This window comes from Rosa chinensis, chromosome 5 (assembly GCF_002994745.2).
Source record: "Rosa chinensis cultivar Old Blush chromosome 5, RchiOBHm-V2, whole genome shotgun sequence".
Lineage (NCBI taxonomy): Eukaryota > Viridiplantae > Streptophyta > Magnoliopsida > Rosales > Rosaceae > Rosa > Rosa chinensis.
The window spans coordinates 48,917,338-48,943,789 of NC_037092.1; the positions used below are offsets into that span (position 1 = coordinate 48,917,338).

Here is a 26,452-nt window from a genome sequence, read left to right on the forward strand (position 1 = left end):
ACTTATGTCTAGGCGACTATCCCTAGATCGTATCTCACCAATAGTAGTGGTTTCTATTGGGCTCGACTTACAACTTGTAATCAATTGAGATATTAACTTTATTTTGTAAAGATAATAAGATACTTGAACATAACCTCCACTTGTAAATTGTGTTGTTTTGTACAATTTTATACTTGTATAAACTTCTTACGTGGTTTATTTGTGAAAAGATTGTGGATAGTTTGTAATTTATACTTCTCTTTATACTTGTATAAATCATAAATAGTAAAGTCGTGAATAGTAACTTGTGAATAGTGACTCGTGAATAGTAAGGTTGATGTATAAACCACTAATTTGTAATTAGTTTACTTTATACTTTGCTAACTTCTGTGAATTTTGATGATGTTCAGGAATCCTATGAATGACCGAGCCTTTTAGACCATCTACAATAAAGGAAATTGAAGCAAGGCTCGCTCGTTTGAAGGGTCCTTCACTCCTTGAGTTCACAAGCCCTTCTCCTTCAACATACAAAGAGTACACATTTAACGAGCAAGGGAAGAGGACCTACTGTTCTGAGGAGTCTACATCACCTACACCGAGTCCATCTCCTCCTTCACGTTCACCTTCACCTGTGATTTCGTCCAACTCTACACCACCACCTTCACCACCACTTGAAGAAGTCGAAGAAGAGAGAATGGCATCTATTAGGGAACTCTCCACCGCAACTGTTGAAGGAGGGCCCCCTACAGGCATAGTATACCCTGCCCCTGCAGCTGGAAGACAGGCAGAGTTTGAGCTTAAGAGTGGATTGTTGCACAAGCTCCCTATCTTCCATGGACTTAATATGGAGGATGCTAATAAGCACGTACGAGAATTCCAATCTGTTTGTGCAAACATGCAACCACAAGGGGCAGATGAGAATCTTCTGAAGATGAGAGCATTTCCATTCTCTCTAGCTGATAGAGCCAAGGATTGGCTATATGAACTTCCTGCAGGACGTATCACATCATGGGAAACAATGAGAAAGGCCTTCTTGGAGAAATACTTCCCAGCTTCTAAGGTCATCACACTTAGAAAGAAGCTCAGTGGAATAGAGCAAGCCCATGATGAGTCCTATGCTGCTTACTATGAGAGGTTCAATTCCTTACTTGCACAATGTCCTCAACATCAGATGAAGGATGAGACCCTACTCACATGTTTCTATGAAGGACTCTTACCCTTGGAAAGGCAAATGTTGGATGCTGCAGCTGGAGGAGCTTTCGTGGATAAGTCACCTGCAGTTGGGAAGGAGCTTATAGCTAATCGTGCCTTGAACTCCCAACAATATGAGGGGGTAGGACACTCTATTCGTAGGGTGCATGAGATGAGCAAGAATACTGCCATTGAAGACCAACTGAGTAAGCTTACTCTACTCATGAATCAAGTGGTAAGTTCCAAGGGACCAAGTGCAACAATAGCTTGTGGAGTATGCTCTATGCAAGGGCATGTTACAGATCAGTGCCCTCAACTCAATGAGAATGGAGGATGGGAATCTGCAAATGCTATTGGAGGGTATCAAGGAGGATATCAAGGAGGACCTCAACGTCCTAGACATGACCCTTACTCCAATACTTATAACCCAGGATGGAGGGACCATCCCAACTTCAAGTGGACCAACAATGATAACGTTCAGAATCCTCTTGGTGGGAACTTCCAACGTCCTCAAGGGCCTTCATTCCAAGGATCATCTTTTCAAAGGCCCTACATGCCTCCTCCTCAACAGAACTCAGGACCTTCAATGTCTCACTATGACAAAACGTTGGAAGCTTTGACTAGTTCCACCCAAGCCTTGACAAACTCTACTCAAGCTTTGATTCAAGGACAACAGACCCACACTAAGGATATTGCAGATCTTAAGAAACAGATGGGCCAAGTTGTGGACTTCATGAGCAAGATTCATGAGACTGGGAAGCTTCCTAGTGGCACAATACCTAACCCTAAGGGTAATGTGGAGAATGCATCAGTTGTGACTACGAGGAGTGGAAGACCATTGGTGGATCCACCCAAGCAACCCAAGAAGGTCCAAATGAGCATAGAGATTGAGGAAGACCAAGAGCCCACCAAGTTGGGTGTTGAGAAGGACCCTGCAACGTCAAAGGAAGAGACCAAGGCATCCTCATCTTTAAAGGCAAAACCGGAAATCAAAGGTAATAATTCTAACCTATCGAATTCGGTTATTGCTAACCCTTCTTCTTCTTCTTGCATGCCCTTCCCACGCAGGTTTGCCCAATCTAAGAAGGATGAAAGTGACCAAGCCATCTTGGAAACTTTCAAGAAGGTGCAAGTAAACCTACCCCTCCTAGAGGCCATCAAGCAAGTCCCTAAGTATGCCAAGTTCCTCAAAGAGCTTTGCACTACTAGGAGAGTAAACCGTGAAAAGGAGGTGGTAAAGGTAAGTGAGAATGTCTCTGCCCTGATTCAGAGGAAGATTCCTCCAAAGTGTAAGGATCCTGGAAGCTTTACTATTCCGTGCACTATTGGTAACTCTAGATTTAAGAATGCCATGCTAGACCTAGGTGCATCTGTTAATGTTATGCCCTATTCTGTGTATGAAACCCTAGGTCTAGGTGAACTTAAATCTGACAATGTTATCATTCAATTAGCTGATAGATCCAATGCATACCCTAAAGGTTTATTAGAGGATGTGCTTGTACAAGTTAACCATCTTATCTTCCCAGCAGATTTTTATGTTTTAGAAATGGAGGACTCCCCTGTGAGTTCCACTCCATTACTTTTGGGACGTCCTTTCTTAAGGACAGCTAGGACGAAGATTGATGTGTATGAAGGGTCTCTTACAATGGAGTTCGATGGTGACATTATAGGCTTTAACATTTTTGAAGCCATGAGGTATCCCCTAGAGGTTCATGATTGTTTTTCTACTGATATTTTGGATGAACTTGCACAGAAAATGTTTGACATTATGCATGAGGATACTTTAGTCACTACCCTTGAGAGTGGGGTAGGCTATACAAAGGAAGGCGTCACCATCTCAGAGGACAAGTTGAAAGACACTTGTGAGGAAAAAATCATTGAAAACGTCTCCTTCCTTGAGGCATCACCCTTTATAGGTAAGTCTGTTTCTCCCTTGTCCATTCAGTTATCTACTAACAAGACGTTACCTTCAGTGGTCCAGGCCCCAGAACTTGAGCTAAAACCTCTTCCAGACCATTTGAAGTATGTCTACTTAGGGGACAAGGAGACCTTACCAGTGATTGTGTCCTCTGCACTAACGACTCCACAAGAAGAGAAGTTGGTGGACATGTTGAAGCAACACAAGACCGCCATAGGATGGACATTGGCGGACATCAAGGGAATCAGCCCTACAACTTGCGTCCATAGGATACTTCTGGAGGAGGGGTCTAAACCTACTAGAGAGGCTCAACGTCGTCTCAACCCTCCAATGATGGAAGTAGTGAAGAAGGAGGTTATCAAACTCCTTGATTGTGGGGTGATCTACCCTATTTCAGACTCCAAGTGGGTCTCCCCAGTTCAGGTCGTGCCCAAGAAGTCTGGGATCACTGTGGTAAAGAATGCTGATAACGAACTGGTGCCCCAAAGGACAGTCACAGGCCACAGAGTGTGCATTGACTATAGGAGGCTCAACGCAACTACAAGGAAAGACCACTTTCCTCTGCCATTCATTGATCAGATGCTTGAGCGCCTAGCTGGACATGACTACTATTATTTTCTGGATGGATATTCTGGTTACAACCAGATTGCAATTGCAAATGAAGATCAAGAGAAGACAACCTTCACTTGCCCCTTTGGAACATTTGCCTATAGACGTATGCCCTTCGGACTTTGCAACGCTCCAGGTACGTTTCAGAGATGTATGGTAAGTATCTTTTCAGATTATATTGAGAAAATCATAGAGGTATTCATGGATGACTTTTCAGTTTTTGGAAAGAATTTTGATGATTGTCTTAATAATCTGGAAATAATTCTGAAACGTTGCATGGAAACTAACCTTGTACTTAATTGGGAAAAATGCCATTTTATGGTTCAACAAGGAATAGTTCTAGGACATATTGTCTCTGCTAGGGGTATAGAGGTTGATAAGGCCAAGGTGGATATTGTGCGTCACTTACCCTCTCCCACTTCTGTGAGAGAGATTCGTTCTTTCCTTGGCCATGCAGGTTTTTACAGGAGGTTCATCAAGGACTTCTCTAAGATTTCGAGACCCTTATGTCAACTACTCCAGAAGGATGTGCCCTTTCACTTTGACAAGGAGTGTCAAGAAGCTTTTGACAAGCTTAAGGAGTTGTTGACGTCTGCCCCCATCATGTTACCTCCAGATTGGTCCTTGCCCTTTGAGTTGATGTGTGATGCCTCTGACTATGCAGTTGGAGCTGTTTTGGGGCAAAGGAAGGACAAGCTACCCTATGCCATCTACTACGCCTCAAGGACTCTCAATGATGCACAAATGAACTACTCCACCACAGAGAAAGAGCTCCTTGCAGTTGTCTTTGCCCTTGAGAAGTTTCGCTCTTATTTACTTGGTACCAAAGTTACTATCTTTACTGACCATGCAGCTTTAAAATACTTGATGACCAAGAAGGAGGCGAAACCAAGGCTCATCAGATGGATCCTACTCTTGCAAGAATTCGACGTGGAAATCAAGGACAAGAAGGGTAGTGAGAACGTGGTAGCTGACCACTTGAGTCGCTTGGTGCATGCAGAAGATCATCTCCCTCTGGTGGAGACATTTCCAGATGAGCAACTCTTTGGACTTCAGGTAAGTGAACCATGGTATGCAGATATTGTGAACTATATTGTGTCTAGGAAGATTCCTGATACCATGTCACGTGCTCATAGAGATAGGCTTAAGAAAACTGTTAAGCACTATGTTTGGGATGAACCTTACCTATGGAAATATTGTTCTGATCAATTGATTAGAAGATGTGTGCCTGAACATGAACATAATGCTATACTTTCGTTTTGCCATTCTAAAGCATGTGGGGGACACTTTGGGTCTAAGAAGACTGCGTTTAAGGTACTAGAGTCTGGGTTCTATTGGCCAACATTGTTTAGGGATGCACATGCCTATTGTTTAACTTGTGATAAATGCCAAAGAACAGGAAACCTAGGCCCTAGAGATCAAATGCCCTTGACTAATATCATAACTGTTGAAATCTTTGATGTTTGGGGTATAGATTTCATGGGACCTTTTCCATCATCTTTTGGGTTCATATATATCTTACTTGCAGTGGACTATGTTTTCAAATGGGTGGAAGCAAAGGCCACTAGAACTAATGACTCTAAGGTTGTTGCAGATTTTATCAAGTCTAACATTTTTAGCAGGTTTGGAATGCCTAGAGTTCTCATTAGTGATGGAGGATCCCATTTTTGCAATCGGACGATTGAGGCTCTCTTGAGGAGATATGATGTCACACATAAGGTTTCTACACCTTATCACCCACAAACTAGTGGGCAGGCTGAGGTCTCTAATCGTCAGATTAAGGGGATATTGGAGAAGACTGTGAACCCCAACAGGAAGGACTGGTCCTTGCGTCTAGAGGATGCTTTGTGGGCCTACAGAACTGCATACAAAACTCCCATAGGTATGTCACCATATCGAATTATCTATGGCAAACCTTGCCATTTACCTGTGGAGTTGGAGCACAAAGCTTGGTGGGCTGTGAAGCAGTTCAACATGGATATTGATGCAGCTGGGCTTCATAGGAAGTTGCAATTGCAAGAGTTAGAGGAGATTAGGAATGATGCCTTCGAAAGTGCTAAAATTTACAAGGATAAGACGAAGGCATTCCATGACAAAATGATTCGAAGGAAGACTTTTGTTGTGGGTCAAAAAGTTCTTCTCTTCCATTCTCGTCTCAAACTCTTCCCAGGTAAGCTTCGTTCTCATTGGATTGGGCCTTTTGTTATCACTCATGTGTTTCCTCATGGAGCTGTGTAGATAAAGAGTGAACATACAAATAACGAGTTCAAGGTGAATGGCCACCGCTTGAAGCCTTACTATGAGGCATTTGTGGAACATGAAGTGGAGGCCGTACCCCTCCAAAACGTTCCAAACCCTGAGGATTAAATGGAGGTACAAGTCTAGGCTGAAAGACTATAAACATTAAGCGCTGCTTGGGAGGCAACCCAATTCAGAAGTTGCTGTGGAGGAGTCATCAACGCAGATTTGTTTTATTTTTCCCTTTTACTCCTCCAATTTTCTTTGTACTTAGTCATTATTTTCGTAAATCTTTTTCCTATATACTTAAGTGTTTCATTGCATGCTTATACTTGATTACATTGAGGACAATGCAATATTTAAGTGTGGGGGAAGGGATTTATATTTGAGTCTTTTATTTTGAGTCATATATGGAAAAATACAAAAAAATTGAAAAATGTCAAAAAAGTCAAAAATTTTCGTTGCTTTTGTTTTTGTTTTGAGTCTTAGGATGCCCTTTCAACTGTCTAGGATGATTCTATATCTCTGAAATCATGACTAAAAGAGGATCACAAAATTGAGATGATTTAAACACGGTATTCTTTGGTTAATTGAGATATATGAGATATATATGCATGTGTAGTGGATATGGATTTCGAAACTTTGGTACAGAAAATATGAGCATGTTAAGATGAGTTTTGATTCATAAAAGCCATGTGAGATAATTGAGCCATGTCCCTTTTTCCTTGGAGTGAATCGAAAATATATATTCTTAATTTCTTGGCGATATTTTGATGATCTCATTATTCTTTCATTTGATTGATTGCTTGCCATAGATTAAGTTTGATGGACTAGAGAATGCTAGAATTCACTCTTGTGCTTGTTGAGACGTTATATCAATACATGGCCCTGATTCTGGAAGGGATAGAGGCACCCTAGGAATTACCACCATTGCCAAATAAACCTGTGTCCCCATTTGTGCCCGTCGTGGGACCCCCCTAGATAAGCCCCTTTGAGCCTACATTAAGCCTTTTCATTCATCACCCTTAAAACTCTTAACCATGAAGCTTAGTATAGTTACAACCCTACCCTTTGTTCTAAGAACTTAGTGGAGCTATCTTTTGAGACATACTACGTGGGTTTGGTGCTAAAGATGAAAATTGAGAGGAGGTGAAAGTTCAAGTGTGGGGGTAGACTTGTCCATAAAGAAAAAAAAAAAATATGTGAAAGCCGTGAAAAATGAAAAGAAAAGAAAATTGTATACGGCTAAAAAGAAAAGAAAGAAATAATTATGGATATTAGTCCCCCATACTTAGTGATTTTGGAGTCTGCGTTGAAATGAAGGCCCACTAAAGAAAAATCTGGCCTTTGTCCATTCACTATAGTTTAAGGGAAGTTTACAATGAAGATTGGGCCCAACATGAAGACATTAGGCCCCTTTTATGTTACCTCTAGGGAAAGTGACGTTTTTGCAATGCCTTGGTGGATTTCTTTAGGTCTCTACATCTACATATGCTCTGCTAGGTTTTTAGGACACTTTGATAAATCCTTACCCTTCGTTTCTTTAAACCTTGAGCCTTGGCCCCATTACAACCTTTAAGAAGACCTTCTTGATCCTTAAGATGGGACAGCCCTTGATGTGGAGATGAGTTACAAGAGTTGAACCTATGGCTTGGGTCCATCTGTGCAAGTAGTTGATATCCTTCATGAGATCTTTAAAGAAAATTATACATGTGCTTTCGTTTCTTGAATTATGTGATATACTTGCTATCTTTCACATATACTTGAGTGTACAAGCTTTTAAGCATTGCCATGATCTGAGAGAAGAAAGAGTGGATATACCTTTGTGAGGATATGAATCATACTTGTCTGAAACATGCTTAACAGAACCATCACCATTGTTACAACCACGTCCTACTTGTGTATGTGTAAATTATGTGTTTAAATTAACTCTCGAATGCCTAACATTGAATTTTGGTTGAGTGCTAATCTTGGTGTTATGAAAGTAAGAGATTGCTGAGACAAATAGTTGAAGGGCAATAGAGTCATTGTTTTTGTAGAGTCTTTAATTTCTGTTGAGTCTTAGTGTGATTTTGCTAAGGGACTAGCAAAAGCTAAGTGTGGGGGAATTTGATAGGAGCATTTTAATGCGACGTTTTACTCGCTTTTCCCTGCATTTTCTGCGTTATTTCCTTAATAAAACCCTGTTTAGGAAAGTTTCCATTCTTTGATTGGGAAAGTTCCTATTTGTAGAAAGTTTCTATTTTTGTAGTTTCTATTTATCATTTTTAGTAAGTTTCCATTTTCAGTAATTTCTTTTTTTCATTTTTTAGAAAGTTTCCATTTTTCATTTTAGGAAAGTTTCTATTTTTCTTACTAGTTTCTATTTTCAGGACCTCCGAGCTAGAAAGTGGAAATGAACTCACAAATGGAAAGAGGAGCTTGCGATCACCAAGGGGAGCAAAGATGAAGAACAATGAGCCACAGAAATGAGCAGAAATGAAGAAAAGAAGTTTTCCTGGTCCAACCAGGAAACCCTGCGAAAATGAGGAAAGCCCACCAATGAAGTTTCCAACGTTACTATGAAAAAGAAATGGAAAAATAAAGTGTTGTGACGTTGGAAGATGACATGGCATAGAAGTGACGCAAACCCTAGCACTAAAGTTGTTGTTGCCGTGAATTTGCAAGAGAGAAACAAGGAGGTGGCGTCCAAGAAAATCAGAAATTAAAAGGAGATTTTCTAGGGTTATTTTTATGGAAATAAATCAAGAGATAAACCCTAGAGACTCCTAGCCGTCCAAGCAAGAGAGAAACAAGGAATTGCCGTGCAAAATAAAAGAGAAACCCTAGAGAATTCGGCCAAGGGATAATGAAGAGAGAAACTAGGGTTTTGCCGTGTGGAAAATCAGAAATTCAAGAGAGATTTCGTGGAGATTTCTTAGGGAGCTTTTAAAGGAAAGAGAATATGTGTTGAACACAAAAAGCTCTCAAAGGAGTCTAGGTTCGTCCCCCTTTATTCTCTAAATATATTGTTGCCGAAATTGGTGAAGGAAATCAGAAAATATCTCTATATATTTCGGCAAGATTATTTAGGGAATTAATTCTGGAATTTTGTGATTGGTTGCACCACCTCATAGGGCTTATGTGGCACGAAATCATTGGAGGAAATTATGTGGAGGAAGCAAGCTATTGCCGTGAGTTTCTCTAGGGTTTTACACGGCTTGAAGACCTAGAAGCCGTCCCCTATATATTCCTCTCTTCTCTCAACGTCAAGAAGTTGCTAGTTCCCACTTTTGCGTTTACACTTTGAAAAAAATCAGAAAAACTCTCTCTAGCTAGCCGTGCTCTTCTCCATCCTCTAGGGCAACCACGAAGTGCAAGCAAGGCCAAGGAAGAAGAAGACAAGCCGTGCATACCATCCACCCTCCACCTTGAAGATTGCTTTCGAAATTCAAGAGACCACATCATCATTTCATCCATCTCATCTTCATCACGGTGTAATCCGATTCTCCTTGTACCTTTGCTTTGTAATTTTCGTTGGTTTGCCTTAGTTGACACTTATGTATGAACAAGTATTGATTTCTGAAATTTTATGATTAATTGTTAATTTTCAGATTCATATATTGTGATTTATGGTTGCTTTTGTGTAAGTGTTTGATTGAATTTGCATGATAGAAATCGTTTGTATGATAATCTTGAATGGTTCGAAACATTTAGGGTTTTTATGTGAATGTTGCTACGAATTTGAGAACATGAATCAACTTTTTGGTTTTGTGTTCTTGAATCAACAAGTAGTAAAGGTTTTGTACAAAAACCGAAATTTAATCAAAGGAGATTGCAATTAGGTGAACTTTTTCATACTAAGTTGCACATTTGAATTGATAGCCTTTCTAGATGCTTAATGCGTTGAACATGACATGATTGACTAGCTTTCTAGGGTTTGATTGCATGTTTGATAGAATTAATCTAGGTGCTTTCACTTAGGTTAATTAGCATTGAAAGTAAAATATGGGAAATTGTTTGCTTTTGAACGTTTCACATGATCAATTCCTCTTGCATGACTATGATGAACAATGATGAACTTGAATTAACTTTGATTATAAATTCCGATTTGATCTTTGTTCGTGCATTTCATTTGTATTTTTTTTATGTTTTTGCATTTTAATTATTTTCTTAACTTAGTTTAATTTTCGAAAACCAAAATCAAAAACAAAATCCCCCTAATTTCGTAAATATGTATATATTTTGTTATATTTTTGTAAATATTATACTTTGTTTTAATTTTAATTGTTTAATTGTTTGATAATGACAGGTGTACCCTCAATCCCCGGAATAGAACGATCCCTATTTATTCTATACTACTAATGACATTTCAGGGTTAAATTGGTCGCTTCCCAAAAGCGACATCAAAGTCTAGGCTGAAAGACTATAAACATTAAGCGCTGCTTGGGAGGCAACCCAATTCAGAAGTAGCTGTGGAGGAGTCATCAACGCAGATTTGTTTTATCTCTCCCTTTTACTTCTCCAATTTTCCTTTTGATTTTAGTAGTTATTTTCGTAAATTCTCTACCTTATATGCTTAAGTGTTTCATTGTATGCTTTTTCTTGATTACATTGAGGACAATGCAATATTTAAGTGTGGGGGAAGGGATTACACTTTTATCTTGAGTCCTATATTGAAAAATACAAAAATTTACACTTTTATCTTGAGTCATATATTGAAAAATACAAAAAAATTGAAAAATGTCAAAAATTTAAAAATTTTCGTTGCATTTGTTTTTGTTTTGAGTCTTAGGATGCCCTTTCAACTGTCTAGGATGATTCTATATCTCTGAAATCATGGCTAAAAGAGGATCACAAAATTGAGATGACTTTAAAATGGTATTCTTTGGTTAATTGAGATACATGAAAAATATGTGCCTTGTAGTGGATATGGATTTCGAAACTTTGGTACAGAATATGAGCATGTTAAGATAAGTTTTGATTCATAAAGCCCATGTGAGATATTTGAGCCATGTCCCTTTTTCTTGGAGTGATAAATGAAACATATATTCTTATTTTCTTGGCGATGTTTTGATGATCGCATTATTCTTTCATTTGATTGACTGCTTGCCATAGATTAAGTTTGATGGACTAGAGAATGCCAGAATTCTCTCTTGTGCTTGTTGAGATGTATATCAATACATGGCCCTGATTCTGGAAGGGATAGAGGCATCCTAGGAATTACCACCATTGCCATATAAACTTGTGTCCCCATTTGTGCCCGTCGTGGGACTCCCCTAGATAAGCCCCTTTGAGCCTACATTAAGCCTTTTCGTTCATCACCCTAAAATCCTTAACCATGAAGCTTAGTATAGTTACAACCTGATAAGAGCACAAAGTGTGACATTTTTAATATGTATTTTTCCTCATTTGGCTAAGTTATTCTCTTAAAATTAATAATTATAATATAGTTTGTGTTTTTAGCTACTTCATGGTCGAAAATGGAGAAAACAAGTGAAAAAGAGCAGAAATGAGCATAAATTAAGGAAAAGTCATTTTAGAAACTTTCCTCTTTCATTTTAGGAAATATTTCCTATTTTGTTTTAGGAAACTTTCTTCATTTGAACTTTTCTATTTCTGATTTTCCTATTTTAATGAGAGTCCATCCCATTAGAAACTCTTGAGTGATGAATTCAAGAAAAATTGAAGGATTAATGAGGAAGAATTCGAGGAGATAAAATGGATTGTTTTTAATCAATATTTATTCCTAATTATCTGATTTCTTATGGATTATAAACTCTAATTAAATTCTGATTTTTCTTGATTGTAGGAGTTTATTGTGTGCACAATTCTTGGAAGAAATTAGTGCAAATCAAGGGAGAAGAATAAGGGATGTATCTGGTCGCTATTCAAGGCATATACAATGAGCCAATAAGAGGAAAAGAAATCAGAAAATTCATGACTTTGTCAAGAGAAAATCAAGCAAATTTGGAGGAGAAATCACCTCAAGATGATTGGCCATGATTGCATCACAAGAGATGAGAATTCCACTATAAATAGCAGCCATTCTCTACTCCAAAATCATCACTTCCTGACCAAGATCACTTCCTGACCAAGATTACTTCCTAGCTTATCAGTTCTTAGCTAAAAACAATTATTCCATAGCTCTGCCCAATTCACTTCTCAAACCTCCATCACCTACAAGATCGTGACCACCATCCTTCCATCAATCCAAGAAGTTCTTAGGCGCTAAGTCAAGGACGATCCACCACCATAGCAGAGACGAGTTCTTCACCTTGTTGCCAAGCCGCTAAGGAAAGCTTCAAAGTGTAACTATGACTCTACTTACAATCTTTGTTTCGGTTTTGTTTGTTTGGATTTGTGAGTTGTGTAATTGGAGACATGAGATTTTCAGAATATTTTTATTAATATTTTTGAGATTTTCAGTTTATTATTAAGTTAATTGATGCGGCTGAAATAGCCTCACAATTTAACCCTGCAAAATGTAGTTGTCAGTATAGGATAAGCAGGGATTTCGAAATGAAGATTAAGGATACAAAAATCCTAAGGACCTAGCAGAGCATATATGGACCACCTTATGTCATCATTTTTGTACGCCAAATATCATTGTTTTGGGCTAAACCTTCACTCTAACCAACATGGGAATGGACAAAGGCATAATTTTCAACTTTGAGCCTTCTGCAAATTTGAAAGTCCAAAACCACACTTCAACAATTTCCCAAGAGTTTTCTTTTGCCGTTTTTCTTTCTTTCTTTTTCATTTTCATTTTCTTTCAATTTTTTTTTTTTACGGCAAATTTTTTTTTTTTCCCTTCTTTTTTCTTGGATTTTCCCCACCCCACACTTGTCTTTCATCGTCACCCCTACATACTATGTCATGCTCTACTAAGTCCCTAAGACAAGGGTAGAGATATCCTGTACTAAGCTCATGGTAGGGTAGTGAGGGTGATGAAACAAAGGTTTTCAACGTAGGCTCAAAGGGGTTCATTCTAAGGAGTCCCACGACGGGCACAGTTGGGGACACATGCTTGTTTGGCTATGGTGGTTACCCTAATGCCTTCTATCCTATCCAGGATCAGGGCATATTATGGCATACAAGTTTTGACAGTCACAACAGCCGAGTTCTAGTACTTTCTAGTCCATTAAAATCTATGGCACATGATCATTGGATTTTCAAAGAATGATGAGGTTTTGCAAATACAGCCATGAAATTTTGAATTTATCAATAAGCACTCGAAAAGAAAGTATTTTAGCTCAACAGCTCACTTAGGGTAAAATGAATCAGACTTAATCCTAGCATGCTTAATGAACCAAGTTACAATCCTATCTCAAATCTTCATACAAGCATTACAATGTCGATTAACCACAGAATTCAATTAAGTCCTATTTCGATTGTGAAAACCTTCAGCCATGAATTTAGAGACATGTTCATCCTAGACGTTAGGGGCATCCTAAGACTCAAACACACAAAAAGACTATAAAACCAATTTTTTTTTTTTTTTTTCTGAACTAAAATAAGGTGTAAACTAAAATAAACTACACTAAAATAAAGGTGTAAACCCACCCCACACTTAGAATCTACATTGTCCTCAATGTAGACAAGAAATATGGTATACAGACCCTAAATAAGGGGGGCTACGAAAATCAGGGAAGGGTAAAATAAACAAACAAACAACAACACAAGTACAGTTCAACCTAAGCAAGTGAAGGGATAGAAATGTCAAACTCTCGTTGATGGCTCCTTCACAGCTTTGTTTGAAATGGGTTGCCTCCCATGCAGCGCTTAATATTTATAGTCCTTCAGCCTGGACTTTTCTCCTTGTTCACACGTGCTCATTCCTTGGGTGCCTCCTGGAGGGGTATCTCTTCCAATGTGTGCTCCACAAAGGACTCACCAGATCAAGTGTTAGTAACATATACAAGGTTAGGAATACAAACATTATGTCTTTCCTACTTTCTAAGTTACTTTACATACTTAGGTACTGGAACAGAGGATCCAATATACCTTTAGCATGTCACACAACACGTTTTTTTTTTTTTTTTTAGTTTATTGTAAACATAGTTAATATCTCAATTGATTCCAAGTTGTAAGTCGAGCCCAATAGAAACCACTACTATTGGTGAGATACGATATAGGGATAGTCGCCTAGACATAAGTCTCTTTCCTTTGTTTCAGAAGGCCGAATGGCCAGATTAAGAGGTAAGTGAGAGGGAGGACTCATTTTAGTGATACTACGGAGGCTACTCCCTCATTGAGGTTTAGGCCCCTATCGGCTACTCCCACATAGTGGTTTACGCTCATTCTATAGTATCTCTGAGATCCAATTGAACCCATCACCCAGGGTCTCAACCTAAGACACCATCCGTATGCGCCCCTTACTCAGCTGGGAAATTAACTAATGTGTTAGACCGTTCTCCAAGTGCTAATAAAGGCCGCCCTCAACCTCAAGAGACCTGAGTAAGGTACTAATGAAGGGTTTAGGCCAATATTAACAAAAGGGCCCTTGTCTACTCATACGATTTTACACACTTATAACAATTAAGTATTTAACTAAATTCACGACAACATACAATTTACAACAATTAAGTATATTAATCTAAGTGAAACACATACAATTTACAACATGCTTAAAAAGAAAAACTCATTCTACAATTTTACAACATACAATTTACAACATGCTGAAAAAAAAAAAATCTAAGTGAAACACATACAATTTACAATATGCTTTAAAAAAAAAAAACTTCTACAAATTGTACAACAATTATAAAAGACATGCTTAATTTCATAACACTCATAAAACTTAAACTAAATCACAATTATAGCTTGGCCTAACAAAAATTGCAATTTGTCACCATTCCACAAGTGTAGTACAAAAATTTAGCATGCATTCTATATACAACAAAATCGATGACACTTTGAGCGTTAGGGATTTTAACAATCCCCGGCAACGGCGCCAAAAATTGATGCGGCTGAAATAGCCTCACAATTTAACCCTGCAAAATGTAGTTGTCAGTATAGGATAAGCAGGGATTTCGAAATGAAGATTAAGGATACAAAAATCCGGGGATTGTAGTTGTCAGTATTGTCACACTTTTTGCTCCTATCATTAATTTTGAGAATTCTTTGATGATGCATATTACAATCTTGTGCCCTTTTTATGTGTTTAGGTAATTTTCAGAGTTAGATTGATAAGTTTGCATGCTAGAATAAAGGTGAGAGTTCTTGTGTGTTTGCTTCATTTTCCAAGAGTAATTGTTATTTGTTAAGGCGCTAAGTTAAACAAAGTAGCAATTAGTTCTAAAAAGTGGTAAAAATCATGTTTCAATGGTTAAACGATTCTGGAAATTACGTGTTAAATTCTATGTGTAATGGTTAATTTGCACGTGTGAGTTGATTCGAGGGTTGGATAATACTACTAGTTAAGAGAATTACGCTAAGTGTTTTCGAAAATTAGTAGTATTGGGCTTGGTAAGGACTTTTCTGATCCAAGCCCACATTAGAACGAATTAGATAAATGGATTGATCCGCTAAGGCTTTTCATTTGGACTCTTATCTAGGCATTTAAGATGGGCACGTTTTTGTAGCATGTTGAAAAGGATTTTCTATTTTTACAATTAGTAATTTTAGAGTGGTAGTGGTCTAGGTTACGGAAGTCGATCATTGTAGATAATTTTATTTGTTTTGTTTTTATTTTAAGTAGATTAGAACCAAATCTCAAAAGCCCCCATTTTATTCTTTTATTTGTTTATTGACCTTTTAGTGTAGGTGTACCCTACAATCCCCGGACTGAACGATCCCTGCTTATCCTATACTGACAACTACATTTTGCAGGGTTAAATTGTGAGGCTATTTCAGCCGCATCACAACCCTACCCTTTGTTCTAAGAACTTAGTGGAGCTATCTTTTGAGACATACTACGTGGGTTTGGTGCTAAGGATGAAAATTGAGAAAAGGTGAAAGTTCAAGTGTGGGGGTAGACTTATCCATAAAAAAAAAAAAAAAAAAGGTGTGTGAAAAAGCCGAGGAAAAGAAAGTGAAAAAGAAAAAAATGTACGGCTAGAAAAGAAAAGAAGGAAATATTTATGGATTTTAGTCCCCTATACTTAGTGATTTTGGAGTCTGCTTTGAAATGAAGGCCTGCTATAGAAAAATTTGGCCTTTGTCCATTTCACTAGAGTTCAAGGGAAGTTTACAATGAAGATTGGGCCCAACATGAAGACATTAGGCCCCTTTTATGTTACCTCTAGGGAAAGTGACGTTTTTGCAATGCCTTGGTGGATTTCTTGAGGTCTCTACATCTATATATGCTCTGCTAGGTTTTTAGGACACTTTGATAAATCCTTACCTTTCATTTCTTTAAACCTTGAGCCCTAGCCCCATTACAACCTTTGAAAAGACCTTCTTGATCCTTAAGATGGGACAGCCCTTGATGTGGAGATGAGTTACAAGAGTTGAACCTATGGCTTGGGTCCATCTGTGCAAGTAGTTGGTATCCTTCATGAGATCTTTAAAGAAAATTATACATGTGCTTTCGTTTCTTACATTATGTGATATACTTGCTATCTTTCACATATACTTGAGTGTATAAGCTTTTAAGCATTGCCCTGAATTCTGAGAGAAGAAAGAGGGATATACTTTGTGAGATTTGAATCATACTTGTCTGAAACATGCTTAACAGAACTCATCACCATTGTTACAACCAAGTCCTACTTGTGTATGTGAAGATTATGTGTTTCAATTAACTCTCGAATGCCTAAACATTTATTCTTGGTGAAGTGCTAATCTTGGTGTCGTGAAAGTAAGAGATTGCTGAGACAAAAAGTTGAAGGGCTATAGAGTCTGTTTCGTGTCAAGTCTTTAATTTTCGTTGAGTCTTAGTGTGTGTCTTAGTGTGATTTTGCTAAGGGACTAGCAAAAGCTAAGTGTGGGGGAATTTGATAGGAGCATTTTAATGCGACGTTTTAACTGCAATTCCCTACATTTTCTGCGTTATTTCCTTAATAAAACTCTGTTTAGGAAAGTTTCCATTCTTCGACTGGAAAAGTTCCTATATGTAGAAAGTTTCTATTTTTCAGTAGTTTCTATTTTTCATTTTTAGAAAGTTTCCCATTTTCAGTTTAGGAAAGTTGCCATTTTTCATTTTAGGAAAGTTTCTATTTTTCTTACTAGTTTCTATTTTCAGGACCTCCGAGCTAAAAAGTGGAAATGAGCTCACAAATGGAAAGAGGAGCTTGCGAAAGTCAAGGGGAGCAAAGATGAGAAACAATGAGCCACAGAAATGAGCAGAAATGAAGAAAAGAAGTTTTCCTGGTCCAACCAGGAAACCCTGCGAAAAGGAGGAAAGCCCACCTATGAAGTTTCCAACGTTATCATGAAAAAGAAATGGAAAAATGAAGTGTTATGACGTTGGAAGGTGACAAGGCTTGAAGTTGAAGCAACAAGGCCCAAGAACTCTCAAGAATGAAGTGGATTTTCGGCAAATGGATAAAAGGCCCACAAAAGCCCATGCAACTAGGGTTTTTGACGCATGAATAAAACCTAGGGGAGTTTTGCCGTCCAAGATGAAGAGAGAAACAAGGAAGTGGCGCCCAAAAATCAGAATTATATGTGGAGATTTTCTAGGGCTATTTTTATGGAAAGAAAATACTTGGAAATAAACCCTAGAAGGATTGCCGTGAAGAATGAAGAGGAAAACGAGGGAGGCAACGTGAAACCCTAGCAAGATGACGCCAAAAGATATTCCCTAGAGATTTTTAAGGAAAGAGAAAAAGGTGGAGACCAAGAAAAGCTCAAAAGAAGTCTAGATACATTCCTACATTCCCTAAAGAGTTTTGGCCGAATTTGGAAGCATAAAATCAGAAATTATCTCTTTAATTCGGCAAGAATTATTTAGGGAATTAATATTGGAATTTTGTGATTGGTTGAACCACCTCATAGGGCTTATGTGGCAAGAAATCATTGGAGGAAATTATGTGGAGGAAGCAAGCTATTGCCGTGAGTTTCTCTAGGGTTTTGGACGGCTTGGAGACCTAGGGGTCGTCCCCTATATATTCTCACACATTCTCAACGTCAAGGAGTTCCCACTTTTACGTTTTACACTTTGAAGAAAAAATCAGAAAACTCTCTCTAGCCTAGCCGTGTTCATCTCCATCCTCTAGGGCAACCACGAAGTTCAAGCAAGGCCAAGGAAGAAGAAGACAAGCCGTGCACATCATCCATCACCATCCTTGAAGATTGCTTTTGAAATTCAAGAGACCATTCATCACTTCATTCATCTCACCTTCATCACGGTGTAATCCGATTCTCCTTGTAACCTTTGCTTTGTAATTTTCGTTGGTTATGCCTTAGTTGACACATATGTTTGAACAATTGTTGATTTCTGAAATTTTATGATTAATTGTTAATTTTCAGATTCATATATTGCGATTTATGGTTGCTTTTGTGTGAGTGTTTGATTAAATTTGCATGATAGAAATCTTTTGTATGATAAGCTTGAATGGTTCGAAACATTTAGGGTTTTTATATGATTGTTGCTATGAATTTGAGAACATGGATCAACTTTTTGGTTTTGTGTTCTTGAATCAAGTAGTAAAGGTTTTGTGCAAAAACCGAATTTAATCAAAGAAGATTGCAATTAGGTGAACTTTTTCATACTAAGTTGCACATTTGAGTTGATAGCCTTTCTAGGTGCTTAATGCGTTAAACATGACATGATTGACTAGCTTTCTAGGGTTTGATTGCATGTTTGATAGGATTAGTCTATGTGCTTTCACTTAGATTAATTAGCATTGAAAGTAAAATATGGGGAATTGTTTGCTTTTAACGTTTCACATGATCAACTCCTCTTGCATGACTATGATGAACAATGATGAACTTGAATCAATTTTAATCATGAGTTTAGACTTTGATCCTTGTACTCACATCCCATTTGTGTTTTTATGTTTTTACATTTTAATTATTTAGTTAACTTAGTATTTATTTTCGGCAAAAGAAAACCAAAAACAAAATCCCCCCTTATTTTCGTAAATAATGTTTATAATTGTGAATACCTTTGTGAATATTATACTTTTTTTTAATTTTAATTGTTTAATTGTTTGAAAATGACAGGTGTACCCTCAATCCCCGGAATAGAACGATCCCTATTTACTTTATACTACTAATGACATTTCAGGGTTAAATTATGCGCTTGCTTTCGAGTGCATCAGTGTAGGTGATGTAGACTCCTCAGATGAGTAGATCCTCTTCCCTTGCTCGTTAAATGTGTATTCTTTGTATGTAGAAGGGGAAGGGCTTGTGTACTCAAGAAGTGAAGGATTCTTCAAACGAGCGAGCCTTGCTTCAATTTCCTTTATTGTAGAGGGTCTAAAAGGCTCGGTCATTCATAGAATTCCTGAACAACAATAACAGTTAGAGAAATTAGTAGACTACAAAGTGAAGTAAATACAAGTTAATGATTTATACATAAATGTTACTATTCATGAGTCACTATTCACGACTTTATACAAGTATAAAGAGGAGTATAAATTACAAACTATCCACAAACTTCACAAATATATATTACATGAGACGTTTATACAAGTATAACATGTACAAAACAACACAATTTACAAGTGGAGGTTATGTTCAAGTGTATTATTATCTTTACAAATAAAGTTAATATCTCAGTTGATTACAAGTTGTAAGTCGAGCCCAATAGAAACCACTACTATTGGTGAGATACGATCTAGGGATAATCGCTTAGACATAAGTTGCTTTCCTTTGTTTCAGAAGGCTAGATGGCCAGATTAAGAGGTAAGTGAGAGGGAGGACTCATTTTGGTGACACTACGGAGGCTACTCCCTCATTGAGGTTTAGGCCCCTATCGGCTACTCCCACATTGTGGTTTAGGCACAGTCTGTAGTATCTCTGAGATCCAATTTGAATCCATCACCCAGGGTCTCAACCTAAGACACCACCTATATGCCCCTTACTCAGCTTGGAAAGAACTCATGTGTTAGACAGTTCTCTAAATGCTAATAAAAGCCGCCCTCAACCTCATAAGACCTCAGAAAGGCACTAATGAAGGGGTTAAGGCCAATATTAACAAAAGGGCCCTTATCTACTCATACGATTTTACACACTTATAACAATCAAGAATTTAACGATATTCACAAGTAATTCTTTTCTTTTCTTTTCTTTTGTATAACAAGATTAGACACATTTTACAAAAACTTTCAAACAAGATTACAAACAACCGTCACATTCTATACACTTTTTTTTTTCTTTTTATGAAAAACTTACAAATATTCCTATTCTTTTCTTTTCTTTACAATTATTTTCAACACTTAGGTACGGGAACAGGGAGTCTCGATGTGCAATGGGACTGAAACAGCTACCCTTTTCAAGACTATGTTTAATCCAATATACCTTAGTGAATCACAATATTTTCGTTTGTTATATATATCATTGATTTCAAATTAAATCCCAAGCGGTAAATCAAGTGGACGTGCGGCCCAAGTATAGTCGTCTAGACACAAAGTCCCTCCTACATCCTTTGGGCAACCTTACTGAAATGGCCAGGTAGGGGAGGGCGACCACGAGAGGTAGAATCCATTTTGGCATGAGCTACTCCCACATTGTGGTTTAGGCCCATTTGTAAGCACTTCTGGATTCAAGAACCTGTCATGAGCGTTGTCCCATTCCTAGACACCATCCCACATAGGCTATACTTACTTGGATGAAAAAGGTCCTAAGTGTGAAGACAGTTCAATGAATGTTAATAAAGGCCGCCCTCAACCTTAAGGGACCTGGACTAGGTACCAATAAGGGGTTTAGGCCAATATTAATAAACACGACTTCACCTATTCCTTCTTTAATTTACAACTCACAATAAAAATTCGTATTCAATAATATAAATAACAACCTAAGTAATCAATTAACTAATTTTCGAACAAATTATGAACAATTAACAAGTATTTTTTTTTTTTTTTGAACACAACATATAAACAAAACAAATATTCACATATTTAGCAAGTCATTTTTCAATCCCCGGCAACGGCGCCAAAAATTGATGCGCTCAAAGCAAGCGCATAATTTAACCCTGAAATGTCATTAGTAGTACGTAATAAATAGGGATCGTTCTATTCCGGGGATTGAGGGTACACCTGTCAATGTAGGACAAACAAACAATTAAAATTAAAACAAAGTATAATATTCACAAAGATATTCACAACTATAAACACTTTACACGAAAAAGGGGGATTTTGTTTTTGATTTTTCGAAAATAAAACTAAGTTAACAAAACAACTAAAATGCAAAAACATAAAAATACAAATGGAATGAGAGAACAAAGATCAAAACTGAAATATATATTAAAATCGATTCAAGTTCAAACATTGTTCATCAAAGTCATGCAAGAGGAGTTGATCATGTGAAACGTTAAAAGCAAACAATTTCCCATATTTTACTTTTCAATGCTAATTAATCTAAGTGAAAGCACAAAGACTAATTCTATCAAACATGCATTCAAGCCCTAGAAAGCTAGTCAATCACAACATGTTCAACGCAATGAACACCTAGAAAGGCTATCAACTCAAGTGTGCAACTTAGTATGAAAAAGTCCACCTAATTGCAATTCTCTTTGATTAAATCCGATTTTTGCACAAAACCTTTACTACTTGTCGATTTAAGAACACAAAACCAAAAAGCTGATTCATGTTCTTAATTTCGTAGCACCAATCATATAAAAACCCTAAAAGTTTCGAACCTTCTAAGATTAAAATATAAAAGAAATCTATCATGCAAATTTAATCAAACACTCACACAAAAGCAACCATAAATCGCAATATAAGAATCTGAAATTATCAATTAATCATAAAAATTCTGATGCGCCTGAAAGCAAGCGCATAATTTAACCCTGAAAATATCGTTAGTAGTATAAGTAAGTAGGGATCGTTCTATTCCGGGGATTGAGGGTACACCTGTCATTGGCAAACAATTAAACAATTAAAATTAAAACAAAGTATAATATTCACAAAGATATTCACAACTATAAACATTTTACACGAAAAGGGGGGATTTTGTTTTTGGTTTTTCGAAAATAAAACTAAGTTAACAAAACAATTAAAATGCAAAAACATAAAAATACGAATGGAATGAGAGAACAAAGATCAAAATCGAAACATATGATTAAAATTGACTCAAACCCTAATATTGTTCATCTAAGTCATGAGAAAGGAGTTGATCATGTGAAACATTCGAAAGCAAATGAATTCCCATTTTTTACTTTTCAATGCTAATTAATCTAAGCGAAAGCACCTAGATTAATTCTATCAAACATGCAATCAAACCCTAGAAAGCTAGTCAATCATGTCATGTTTAACGCATTACACATAGAGAAAGGCTATCAACTCAAGTGTACAACTTAGTTATGGAAAAGTCCACCTAATTGCAATCCTCTTTAATTAAATTCGATCTTTGCACAAAACCTTTACTACTTTGATTCAAGTTTACACAAAACGAAAAGTCGATTTCATGTTCTTAAACCTAGCACCAATTATATCAAAACCCTAAGTGTTTGCAACCACATAAGATTAAAATACAAAAGTTATCTATAACGCAAATTTAATTAAACAAACCCACATAAGCAACTCTCGAAGAACAATAATTTGAATCTGAAAATTCTCAATTAATCATAAAAATTCCAGAAATTAATATTTGTTCAAACACATATGTCAACTAGTTCATAACCAACGAAATTCAAAGCAAAGGTTACAAAGGAGAATCGGATTACACCGTGAGCTGGAGATGGTGATGAACGATTGATGTGGTGGTCTCTTGAATCTCGAAAGCAAGCTTCAAGGTTGGAGATGGATGATGGATGCTCACGGCTATGCTTCTTCTCCCTTGGCCTTGCTTGAACTCGTGGAGATGACTAGAGGATGGAGAAACTCACGGCTATGGTAAGAAGATTTTCTGATTTTTTTCTAAAGTGTAAATTGTATGGGGGAGAGGAACCCTTGACGTTGAGAAAGGGGGAGTTTTATATAGGAGCATGGCTAGGGTTCACAAAGCAATCAGAATTTTCCACATAGCTTCAACCAATGATAATTCGCCGAGTAAGCTTGTGATGTGGTCCAACCAATCATAGAATGCCAAGTAAGCCTTGTGATGTGTTCCAACCAATCATAATTCTCTAAAATACCTCCCTAATATTTAATTGCCGAATTTCCTTGAAATTATTCTGATTTTCTTCATGAATTTCGGCCAACATTCCTTTAGGGAATTTAGGGATGAATCTAGACGCCTTTTTAGCTTTTCCTTGGTGCACACATATTTTCCTTCCATAAATATCTCCCTTGAATCTCTCTTGGCGTCATCTCCTTGATTATTTCTGATTTTCACGTTGGCAATCACACCAAATTATTCCTCCAACAATATTTCTTTCCATAAAAGTCTCCCAAGAAAATCTCTCCTTGAAATCCTCAATCAATCATCTTCAATTCCCATGTTGTCACCTTGTTTTTCCTTAAGTATTACACGGAAAATTTAATCCCCAAGGAAAATATATTTTCCTTTTTTTAAAAAAACTCTTCCTTGATTCTCTCCTTGCCATGTCATCTTCATGAAACTTCTCGTTCCATTTATGAACTCAATTCTGCTTATTTATTCCAAAAACCTGAAAATAGTAGCTTTCTAAAATAAGAAATGGAAACTTTCTTAAACTAAAATGGAAACTTTCTAAAAATGGAAAATAGAAACTACAAAACGGAAACTTTCTACAATTAGGAACTTTCCCATTCGAAGAATGGAAACTTTCCTAAACAGAGTTTTATTAAGGAAATAACGCAGAAAATATAGGGAAATAACAGTTAAAATGTCGCATTAAAATGCTCCTATCAAATTCCAGAAATAATACTTTGTTCATACATATATGTCAACTAAGGCAAAACCAACGAAATACAAAGCAAAGGTTACAAAGGAGAATCGGATTACACCATGGATGAAGATGAGATGAACGAATTGGTGATGTGGTCTCTTGAATTTCGAAAGCAATCTTCAAGGTGGAGGATGGATGATGCTCACGGCTTCTCTTCTTCTTCCTTGGCCTTGCTTGAACTTCGTGGTTTGCCCTAGAGGATGGAGAAACTCACGGCTTTGCTAAGGAACTTTTCTGATTTTTTTCTAAAGTGTAGAATGTCAAAACTTGGGAACCCTTGATGTTGAGAAGAGGGTAGAATATATAGGGGACGGCCTCCTTTGTTCTCCATGCCGTCCAAACCCTAAGAATCCTCACGGCAATTGCTTGGTAACTCCACATAATTTCCTCCAATGGTAGCATGCCACTTAAGCCCTATGAGGTGGTTCAACCAATCACAAAATTCCATTTAATTTCCTAATAATCTTGGCCGAAATTCCCTTGATAATATTCTGATTTCATACTTTAAATTCGGCCAAAACTCCTTTAGGGAATATAGGAATGTATCTAGACTTCTTTTGAGCTTTTCTTGGTCTCCACCTTTTTCTCTTTCCTTTTATTTCTCCCTTGAATATCTCTTTGCCGAATTCTCTAGGGTTTTCTTTTGATTCCCTTGTTTTTCTCTTGGCATTGGACGGCAAACTCTCTAGGGTAAGTCTCCAAGTATATTTTCTTTCCATAAAAATTATCCTAGAAAAATCTCAACCGAAATTCTCTTTGATAATTCTGATTTTCCACGTCATTTTTCTTTGTTTCTCCCTTGCCTTTGGACGGCAAACTCTCCCTAGGGTTTAATCATGCGTCACAAACCCTAATTGTATGGGCTTTTGTGGGCCTTTGATCCAATTGCCGAAAATCCACTTCATTCTTGAGAGTTCTTGGGCCTTGTTGCTTCAACTTCAAGCCTTGTCACCTTCCAACGTCATGACACTTCATTTTTCCATTTCTTTTTCATAATAACGTTGGAAACTTCATTGGTAAGCTTTCCACCTTTTCGCAGGGTTTCCGGGTTGAAGCAGGAAAACTTCTTTTCTTCATTTCTGCTCATTTCTGTGGTCCATTGTTTCTCATCTTTCCTCCCCTTGACTTTCGTGATAGGAGCATTTTAATGCGACGTTTTAACTGTTATTTCCCTATATTTTCTGCGTTATTTCCTTAATAAAACTCTGTTTAGGAAAGTTTCCATTCTTCGAATGGGAAAGTTCCAAATTGTAGAAAGTTTCCGTTTTGTAGTTTCTATTTTCCATTTTTAGAAAGTTTCCATTTTAGTTTAAGAAAGTTTCCATTTCTTATTTTAGAAAGCTTCTATTTTCAGGTCTTTGGAATAAATAAGCTGAATTGAGTTCATAAATGGAAAGAGAAGCTTCATGAAGATGACATGGCAAGGAGAGATTCAAGGAAGAGTTTTTAAAAAAGGAAAATACATTTTCCTTGGGAATTAAATTTGCCGTGAAATACCTAGAGGAAAACAAGGTGACAACGTGGGAATTAAGGTGATTGATTGAGAATTTCACGTGGAATAAATCAAAGGAGATTTTCTTGGGAGATTTTTATGGAAAGAAATATTGTTGGAGGAATAATTTGGTGTGATTGCCAACGTGAAAATCAGAAATAATCAAGGAGATGACGCAAAGAGAGATTCAAGGGAGATATTTATGGAAGGAAAATATGTGTGCACCAAGGAAAAGCTCAAAAGGCGTCCAGATTCATCCCTAAATTCCCTAAAGGAATGTTGGCCGAAATTCATGAAGAAAATCAGAATAATTTCAAGGAAATTCCGCAATTAAATATTAGGGAGGTATTTTAGAGAATTATGATTGGTTGGAACACATCACAAGGCTTACTTGGCATTCTATGATTGGGTGGACCATATCACAAGCTTACTTGGCGAATTATCATTGGTTGAAGCTATGTGGAAAATTCTGATTGCTTTGTGAACCCTAGCCGTGCTCCTATATATACCCACCTCTTTGACGTTGAGAGGGTTCCTCTCCCCCATACAATTTACACTTTAGAAAAAAATCAGAAAATCTTCTTACCATAGCCGTGAGTTTCTCCATCCTCTAGTCATCTCCACGAGTTCAAGCAAGGCCAAGGGAGAAGAAGCATAGCCGTGAGCATCCATCATCCATCTCCAACCTTGAAGCTTGCTTTCGAGATTCAAGAGACCACCACATCAATCGTTCATCACCATCCCCATCTCACGGTGTAATCCGATTCTCCTTTGTAACCTTTGCTTTGAATTTCGTTGGTTATGAACTAGTTGACATATGTGTTTGAACAAATATTAATTTCTGGAATTTTTATGATTAATTGAGAATTTTCAGATTCATATTATTGTGATTCGAGAGTTGCTTATGTGGGTTTGTTTAATTAAATTTGCGTTATAGATAACTTTTGTATTTTAATCTTATGTGGTTGCAAACACTTAGGATTTCGATATAATTGGTGCTAGGTTTAAGAACATGAAATCGACTTTTCGTTTTGTGTAAACTTGAATCAAAGTTGTAAAGGTTTTGTACAAAGATCGAATTTAATTAACGAGGATTGCAATTAGGTGGACTTTTCCATACTAAGTT

At 37.2% G+C, this 26,452-nt stretch overlaps 1 pseudogene; it reads left to right on the forward strand.

Annotated features, from left to right (window-relative positions):
- LOC112167873 overlaps positions 1–26,452 on the forward strand; it is a 175,352-nt pseudogene that overhangs the window by 80,618 nt on the left and 68,282 nt on the right.